General features: G+C 50.1%; 1 protein-coding gene across 1 annotated transcript in view; it reads right to left on the reverse strand.

Annotated features, from left to right (window-relative positions):
* TNS2 (tensin 2) overlaps nucleotides 1-9229 on the reverse strand; it is a 108240-nt gene extending 99011 nt beyond the window's left edge. Inside the window, exons 1-2 of the mRNA XM_015423335.1 lie at nucleotides 9126-9229; nucleotides 8283-8320 (exon numbers count right to left, since the gene is read on the reverse strand). The gene's annotated coding sequence lies outside the window, so the exon portion shown is untranslated. The remainder of the gene's footprint in view (nucleotides 1-8282; nucleotides 8321-9125) is intronic.
* Nucleotides 9230-9638: the final 409 nt, after the last annotated feature.

Genomic DNA, 9638 nt, shown 5'->3' on the forward strand with positions numbered 1-9638 from the left:
GGAGGAGGAGGAGGAGGAGGAGGAGGAGGAGGAGGAGATTGGATTTATACCCCACCCTTCACTACCCGAAGGAGTCTCAGAGCAGCTTACAAACTCCTTTCCCTTCCACATCCCACAACAGACACCCTGCAGGTGGGGCTGAGAGAGCTCTTTCGAGAACTGCTCTTGAGAGAAGAGCTCTGAAAGAACTTGTAAATGACCCAAGGTCACACCAGCAGCTGCATGTGGAGAGTGGGGAATCAAACCTGTTTCTCCCGGATCAGAGTCCGTGCTCCTAACCACTACACCAAACTGGTCTGTCTAAGGACCGTCAATGAGGGACCAACAACCATCAGATGCATTCCTGAGCTACGCAAGGGTGGACCTGATCAATAACAAGGAATGGTGTTCTCTCTGGGGAGCCCCTTGGGACGTGGAAAGACATGTACATAGCCCGTCAGAAGTGTGAGAAACAATAAGACCAAGGTCCCCAAACTCCTCCTTGAGGTACAGGCGAGTTACAGGGCTGTCCTCAGCAGAGTCACATGCTTCTAAATCCACTGAAGTCCATGGGCTTAGAAGGATGTAACTCAGTTTAGGACTGCACTGCAAACCTTCAACACAAATTGTGGTTGGGTGTCTCATTGCTTACCACACTTGAGCAGGGCCGGTTCCGGGTTCTGGAGGGCCTCGGGCAGAGACTGTCCAGGAGTCGCCTTCTCCTCCTCTGACCACCACCAAGACCCCTGCTTGGCTGTCCCACCTGCTTGCCTCTCCTTCCTTTCCCCTGCCCATTTGTGAGCCTTTCCACTGACTGTATGTCCTGTCCCCGATGGTGCTGGGTGGGGTGGGCAGATGGGAACACCACTACTGTGCCTGCCTGGGGCGCCACCGTTGCACACCGACTGCACATCTTTCCCTGGCAGTCTGCGGTTGGGGGGCCTTGCCCCAGTCAGCCCCACCAGAAACTCTGGGCCCCAGCAGCGGGTGGTGGAAAGTGCCATCAAGTAGGGGGAAAGAATCACTAACCTATCTAACCTGTTGGCAAAGGCACAGGAGCACAGACAGAACATTGAAGGTAGCAATGCAAACAGCACAGGATGCAGAAATTCAAGCGGTTGAGCCATCTCCCTTGTCTGCAAGGGTAAGCAGCATCTGTTGAACCTCTGGCTGTCCCTTGGCTCATAAAGGCAGAGATGTGCTGCCAGGGGGGAAAAAAAGTTGGCCACTTCTTCTATGAGCTCATCTGCATCCTGAATCCAAACTGGAAGCCTCTCCCGCCACATCTGCACGAGCAAAATGCAATTGGCGCTGAAGAAACAGGCAGGGACAATCTACAATCTTAACTCCGCTTCCTCGTTTTTAATGTCTAAATCAGCGCAGAGCAGCAAAACTGCACTGAAACTGTACTGATGGCATACTAGAAACGTGAGCTGCTATATCTTCACCTCACACATGGGGATAATCACGGAAGTCTACCTCTCAGGGCCGTTGGAAAGATGCTGAGATCATGTAATGTGAAACATGTTGAATACTGGGAAGTGCTATGGAAACACTAAGTATTGTGGATAAACAAAGTGATGTCTAAAATAAAGCAGAAAAGCAGGTCAAACTGAGTGGTAAAGCTGCCTGCACTTAACAACATCAAATGGCTCACAACCAAGGCTGACCGAGTCAATTGGTAGATCCATCTACAAAAGTTTCATTTGATTAATTGAAAAGGGCAAAGTTTGATTGGTGGGGATCTACTTTGATGGCATGCTTGTTAACGGAGTTCGGTTCTGGAGAGTTATGGTAATCAGGAATAAAAATGAGAACATTTTAAAGGCAGCCTTTCCTTAGGTTTGATTTATTGAATTCCACATGCCCTTACAGTTCCTTCGATATCTCAAAGAAGGGACACATTTTGAGGCTAGGTAACATACAAATGTATTTAAGTAAGTAGCCGGGTTGGTCTGAAGCAACAGAACAAAGTTTGAATCCAGGGGCACCTTTAAGACCAACAAAGTTTATTTCTGGGTGTAAGCCTTCGTGTGCATGCGCATTTCATCCCCGTCGGTCAGATATGAAGTGCGCATGCACACGAAAGCTTATACCCGGAATTAAACTTTGTTGGTCTTAAAGGTGCCACTGGATTCATACAAACGTATTGAAATACACTCAGTTAAAAAACAGACCAAAATGGAACTAACACGATACATTTTGACACATTATCTATAGATAAAATGCCTGCAGTGACAAGATAGGTTTCCAGAACTAAATGGTTCCAGGGGACAGACGCCGCAACTCACCCTTCCAGAGCCTGTAACGTTCCACCACATAAACCTGTGAACCTAACAATCATGTTGCAATAGAGGAGGCCGCGACTCACCCTTCCAGAGCCTGTAACGTTTCACCACATAAACCTGTGAACCTAACAATCAGTCAGACCCAAGGGTCCCTCTAGCCCAGCAGTCTGACCGGACTCAGGAAGAGAAGTCTTTTCACATCACCTAATCCCAGGGCTATTTTGGGGCAGGAACGCACAGGAACTACAGCCAAAACCTCTGTGTGCCTGGCTACAGAGGGAACGCCTGGAGAGTGACACCCCCGGCAAGTTGGAGGCAGGAGGGCCGGGGGGGGGGGAGGCATTTAAATGTCTCCTGGTGCCTTCCCCGGCCTGTCCAAGGGCCGGCTTGACCAGGCTCCCCGCAGCCGCGGATAACCCAGGCAAGCCAAGGAAAGGCAAAGTGCCTTCCCTTCAAGAGGGGGCTTGCCAAAGGAAGGCATGGGGTGTGGCATAATATGCTAATGAGCTGCTCTATCAGGGGTGTGGCCTAATGTGCTAATGAGCTTCTGCTGTTGGGTGTGGCCTGCTATGCTAATGAGTTCCTGCTGGGCTTTTTCTACAAAAAAAGCCCTGCCTCATCCTTTTCACTGGAGATGACAGATATCAAACCTGGGACCTCCTGCATGCCAAGCCACTGCTCTGACACGGAGGCACGGCCTCACCCTGCCAACGAAGGCAGGGACAACTTTGTCACTGTTGTCACCACAACAAGGATAATTTAATGAGGCCTCACGTCTATCGCCACACATTGCTGAAGGCTGCATTCCATGTACTGTACTCATTCACTCCACCATAGCCCTGACATGGATGGCCCAGGTTAGTCCAGTCTCACCAGATCTCTGAAGCTAAGCAAGGTCAGCCCTGGTCAGTACTTGGATGGGAGACCACCAAGGAGGTCCAGGGTTGCTACACAGGGGCAGGCCACGGCAAACCTCCTCTAAACATCCCTCAAATGCCTTTGACTTGATGGCCAAAACACCCAAAACAGTGCAATCGTTAAACCCCCCCATAATTTTCAGACGTTATCACACTTCATAGATTACCGCAGCATCTGCACTGCATTAAAGACTTCACAGCACACCTTAGGGCCAAACTAAATGAAAATGAAAAATAAAATACTGAAAGGTTATGTCAATCTCTCAGATACAGAACTAGTCTGAAGTCTGCTTAGTATGAAAATGGTCATAGCGACACATCGGAAGATGATGGATCCCCCCTGTCAATTAGTGAATGGGTCAATGAAACCTGGCCCATTGCTTTACGGACAAAGTCCTTATCAAAAAGCTCAAAGGAGTCATTTTCAAGCAGTTGACAAGTCTGGCCGACACTGGCTATTACTCTTTTGGAATGAGAAAATCTGCAGCAGGATTTCTCTGATTCCTTTCTATGAACCCCTGCAGTGTATTTTCATGTGTGTGGTGGTGTTTTTTTTTTAACAAATGCTGTTCTTTTAAAATAAAATACTGAGTAAAATAAATACACACTTTGGCATTTCCCCTCTTTCACCTTTGGCTTTTCACAGACCAAAAAGCTTCGGCTATGTTCAAAGTTTCCCCCCAGGGTCCCCACCGGGTCATGGCCTGCGACCCCTACCATCCTTGCTGGGCCTGTTTCCCATGAGCCGCAAGTGCTCCTGTTCTGACCACCCCTGAGAGGACGTGGCCCCTCCTGCCCTTATATGACTGACCCCTCGTCCTGCCAGTCTCCTCCCAGACAGAGACAGTGGGCCCTGGGATGGTGGGTCAAGAGCTGAGCCAGAATGCCTGGCAAAGGCCTCCGTGTCTCTTCAGCTGCTTCTCCTCAGCAGCAGGGCCCCCCCCCATCCTTTGGCTCCAACAGGCCTGAGAGCAAATTAGCTGCAGAAAATACCAGCAGGACGGTGCAGAGTTATGTGGGGCCCCCCCTCCATCTCCCACAATGGCTGTCTCTGCTTTCCCCACCCCAGTCTCAGAGACAATCCGGAACTGCAAAAGCGCACAGAATTCAATGGTAGACTCAGCTGCTGGCACCTCTGTTCTGAAAGGGCTTATCCAGATGGGCCACGCATCTCCCAAACATGTTCTCTCTTTCATGTGATTTATTAGACTTTTCTCCCGCTTTTCAGTTTGGTGTAGTGGTTAAGTGCGTGGACTCTAATCTGGGAGAACCATGTTTGATTCCCCACTCCTCCACTTGCAGCTGCTGGATGACCTTGGGCAAGCCATAGTTCTGTCAGGTCTGTTCTTGAAAGGGTAGTTTCTGTCAGAGCTCTCTCAGCCCCGCCTACCTCACAGGGTATGTGTTGTGGGGTGGGGAAGGGAAAGGAGTTTGTAAGCCACTCTGAGACTCCAAGTGAAGGGCGGGGTATAAATCCAATCTCCTCTTCTTCTTCTTCTTCTTTTCCTCCAAGGAGCTCGAGGCGGGATACTTGGCCCTTTCACTATTTTATCCTCACTGACTTAGACTGAGAGCCCATGGCCACCTAGCAAGCTTTGTGGCAGAGTGAAGATCTGAACCCAGGTCTCCCCAGTGAAAGACTGACCGTCTGGTAGGGTTGCCAACCCCCCGAATACTAGAGCGTCCCCCAAACAACGTGGCCGGGTGACATCATTGCAGCGCATGCACTCTGCACGTGCACCAGAAGAGGCCTGGAGCTGGCCTGGACCCTCCCGCCAGGATGCAGACGTGGCAACCCTACCGTCTGGTCACTATACCACACTGACACCCTTCACACCCAAGTTCAATGGTGTGGCAACTCTAGACATGGATGTCAGAACGTAAGAAGAGTCGTGTTGGATCAGACCAAAGGCACATCCGGCATTCCATTCACACAGCGGCCAATTAGGCACTACAACAATCCCCTTTTTAAAGCCTTTCAAGTTGGTGGCCCTTGCCACATCATATCCTGTGGCAGCAAGTTCCACAATTTAACCCGGCTCTGTTCACATGGCTCATTGACTGTACAAGCCAGGGATAGGGTTGTGAGGTCCCCCTGGCACTGAGCGGGGGGGGGGTGTCTTACCAGGTGGTCTGGGGTCTTTGTGGGCAATGCACTAATGTTACTTCCTGTGCACACCAGAAGTGACATCAGTGCATCGCTAGTGTCGCCGGGGTGCTATGGTATTCGGGCAAAACTTTATAGTTTAACCACAGAGTTTTGCCCAAATGCCAGAGCATCCCCGGCATCCTCCAGCAACACAGTGATGTCACTTCCAGGTTCATGGAGAGTGACATCAATGTGCCAGGATGCAGCTGACATCCCACCTGGTTTTGGCACCATTTTTTCTCCCGTCACCCAGCTGGATAACAGCAGGCAGCACCCACTGGGGGCACGGGATCCCCCCAAACCCAAGGGGGGTCTGGCAACCCTCGCCAGTGATGAGCCCTCAGAGAGTCAGTGCCATGACTGTCACTTCAAGTCCACTCCAACACAATACTCTTCACTGGAAAAGGTTGAACATTTGGCTGAGAATCGTGGGTAAAAAGAGCCTTCCCAGAACACACGGCCACCTGCTACACCGAACCATGCATAGGTCAGTCTCTGCTCTTTGCAATCCAGAGTGTGCCAGTGTCACAGAAACTTGCTATGGGTGCTTGGATGGTGGAAAATCAGAATGCTAATGGAGCCCAGAGCAACAATACGAGTCTGTTGGGTTACCAAATTGAACAGGCCTGGACTCTGTTCCTGAAAACTGCAATCCCAGGGTACATTCACATTCCCACGTCCTAACGTTCTGGCTAGGGCTCTGGGCACCCTCACAGCAATAAGAACATAAGAGACGCCAATGTTGGATCAGGCCAAAGGCCCATCCAGTCCAACACTCTGTATCACACAGTGGCCAGAAATACCAGGTGCCATCAGGAGGTCCACCAGTGGGGCCAGGACACTAGAAGCCCTCCCACTGTTGCCCCCCCAAGCACCAAGATGACAGAGCATCCCTTGCCCCAGACTGAGAGTTCCTATCTATACCTTGTGGCTAATAGCCACTGATGGACCTCTGTTCCATATGCTTATCTAATTCCCTTTTGAAGCCGTCCATGCTTGTAGCCGCCTCCTCCTCCTGTGGCAGTGAATTCCATGTGTTAATCACTCTTTGGGTGAAGAAGGACTTCCTTTTATCCGTTCTAACCCGACCGCTCAGCAATTTCATGGAGTGCCCACAATGAAGTCAAGCTATAAAGGGAGGGGAGGGAGAGCGAGATTCAAGTCCAGCGGCACCTTAAAAACCGACAAGATTTCCAGGGCATAAGCTTTAGAGACTCAAAGCTCCCTTCATCAGGTGCCAAGCTTTGACTCCCAAAAGGTTACACCTTGGAAATGTTTTTTTTTTTTGGGGGGGGAGGTATTATTGTGTGTGTGTGTGTGTGTGTGTGTGTCTGTGTGTGTATACCTGGAAGTCAGGTTGACCTCTGGTGACTGATCCCTACTGGGGGTATGGAGGATATTCAGAGAGATGGCTGAATAATGGCTGCCCCTGTCCTCCCGACTGCTGGTATTCCAAGGAGGTCTCCCATCCAAGTACTAGCCATAGTCAACCCTGCTTAGCTCCCTAAATCTGACAAGATCGGGCTTGCCTGGGCTATCCAGGTCAGGGTACACCTTGGGAATCTTGTTGGTCTTTAAGGTTCTGCTTAGGGTTGCCAGGTCCCCACGGGCTACTGGCAGGGGATGGGGGGGGTAGGGTTGCCAGATCCAGGCTGGGAAACTCCTGGAGACAGTGCGATACAATGCCATCGAGTCCATCCTCCAAAGCATTCATTTTCTCCAGGGGAACTGATTTCTGTAGTCTATAAAGTAAAGGTAAAGGTTCCCTTGCTCGAAAGCCAGTCGAATCCGACTCCAGGGTTGCGGTGCTCATCTCCGTTTCAAAGCCGAAGAGCCAGCGCTGTCCGAAGAACATTTCCGTGGTCATGTGGCCGGCATAACTAGACGCCAAGGCGCACGGAACGCTGTTACCTTCCCACTGAAGTGGTACCTATTTATCTACTTGCAATTTCTTGCTTTCGAACTGCTAGGTTGGCAGGAGCTGGAACTAGAGACGGGAGCTCACTCCGTCATGCAGCAACCCGGGTCTTGAACTGCTGAACAACTGACCTTCCACAGCCTGCAGCTCAGGGTCTTAACCACTTGAGCCACCACAGCTCCTTTTGTAGTCTATAGATGACCTGTAATTCCAGGGGGATCCCCAGGTCCAACCTGGAGGCTGGCATCCCTAGCTACTGGACTTGAGTCTTGCTCGTCTACTGCAGACCAACAGGGACACCCACCTGAAACTATGGGGGGGGAGAGTCTTCACCACATACAGGAATACATAAGAATGTAAAGGGCTGATTTACACATTACAAAGTCCTCTATCAACAGACGTGTGCCTGGCCTTCCGTGCTGGGAACCCAATTCCCAGGTCCACAGAAGCTCATTTCAGATTGTGGCACACGAGGAGAAAAAAATTAAGTCTTCCCCACCACACCATTTTTCCTGATCCAAAGTAGCCCTAAGAGCCGCTATTTTGGAGGGGCCGACATGTGGTCACCAGCACACGTAAGTTCTCCTAATGGAGCAAACAGCCCAGGGCCTGTAAACTGACATGCCATGATTCCTTGTTGAACGTTTCCACACTTTTCCATTTCAAATTGGGGCTCAAAATGTACCCCAGAGGATCAGAAAGCTCAAACGCTTGTCACGCATCCTGTTTACTAGTCTACCAAACGGAGATGCTGAGCTCCGCCAGACCAAACTCAGCACAACATTCACCTCACGACGTAGGCCGAGCTAAGAAACCCACACAAGGAACAGAATGTCGGCTTGTGGGAGTCGCGCGGCTCCTTCAGGCACTCGACTGAGCTTCGGTGGGAGGGAGGGAAGGGAACGAGCAATCGCAGTTATGAACAGAAAGCTCAGAGGCTGCAGAATTTACTGGCGTTCTACAGATGCAGCTAAGCAACCCTCAAATCTCTGTCCCCTTGTTGCTCCCGACAGACGCCTCCCTTCACTTACCTTGCCTTCGCATTTCTTGTGGCTGGCCACTTTGCACACTGCAAGAAAAGGAAGAAGAGATGTTTCAGAGCTAGAGTCTGTAACCACACGGTTTGGCTCCCTTTAAAATTTTCATTCAAAGTGCATTACTGTTAAATGTACAACACTAGAGTGCAGTGGAAAGCATGGCGTGATCATTGCTTTAATGGTCAGCGCTGCTATGAGAGGGAATCCTCTCCAGGAGAGATTTGGGCTGGTGCATCAGCTGTGTCTGTTCTGGGTCAGTCGGATCTTGCCAAAGCAAATGGCTGCTTTGGAAGGCATGCCAGAGGCCCCTCCCCACCCCAAACCCTGTTCTCCCCAAAATCTTGTTTGGTGGGCCTTTTCAGTGGTGGCCCCACAATTATGGAACGACCTCCCCAGGGAGGTGTGCCTGGCCTTCTCTCAATCTTTAGGGGGAAGCTGAAGACAGTTTTATTTAGGACTGTGTCTGATTGAAGCCATCCTAAATGACGATTTTTAAAAAAAAAATGGTTTAATGTATTTTATGTACTTTATATTATGTATTTTATTTGTATTGTAAGCTGCCTTGAGCTCCATAAGGAGGAAAGGTGGCTAATTAACATTTTAAATAAATTAATTAAATAAGGACACGGTGATTCTTTCTTTAGTTGTTGGAGATACAGTTACTGGTGCGGAATGTTTGTGCTCAGTGGGATGACAATCCAGGGAGGAGAAGGCTTGAAACAATGACACATTTTTTGGGACCGCCTGGTCAACAGCTCTGTGTTTGATAGGCCTCTTGTTGCTCTGCCAGGGGAAGGAGGGAAAGGCAGAAAGGAACGCAGCAGGAGAGGTTCATACCTTTGCAGACCAGCCCCTGGGCCTCGATGGATTCTTTGCACACCACGCATGCCTTTTTCTTCTTCTTGAATACCTTCTCTTTGAAACTGTGCGGCTCAGACACCTTCCCGGGCTGCAATGACAAACAAGGGCAGGATTTGGTAATGGGAGTTAGGTAAGCACGGCTAGATAAAGAAGAAGACAAGAAGATATTGGATTTATACCCCGCCCTTCACTACCCAAAGGTGTCTCAGAGCAGCTTACAAACTCCTTTCCCTTCCCCTCCCCACAACAGACACCTTGTGAGGTAGGTGGGGCTGAGAGAGCTCTTGACAGAAACAGCTCTTTTTTCAAAACTAGGGCTTGCCCAAGGTCATCCAGCAGCTGCAAGTGGAGGAGTGGGTAATCAAGCCAGCCGGAACTCCGTTCCTGTGCGTGCACACTTAACCACTACACCAAACTGGATATAGCGCCCCTTGGACGCCTGTCGGTGAAGCAATGTGCTTATTAGGTTCACTGCAGTTGGAGAACGCT

The sequence above is a fragment of the Gekko japonicus genome, unplaced genomic scaffold (genome assembly GCF_001447785.1).
Source record: "Gekko japonicus isolate JY-2015 unplaced genomic scaffold, Gekko_japonicus_V1.1 scaffold1492, whole genome shotgun sequence".
Lineage (NCBI taxonomy): Eukaryota > Metazoa > Chordata > Lepidosauria > Squamata > Gekkonidae > Gekko > Gekko japonicus.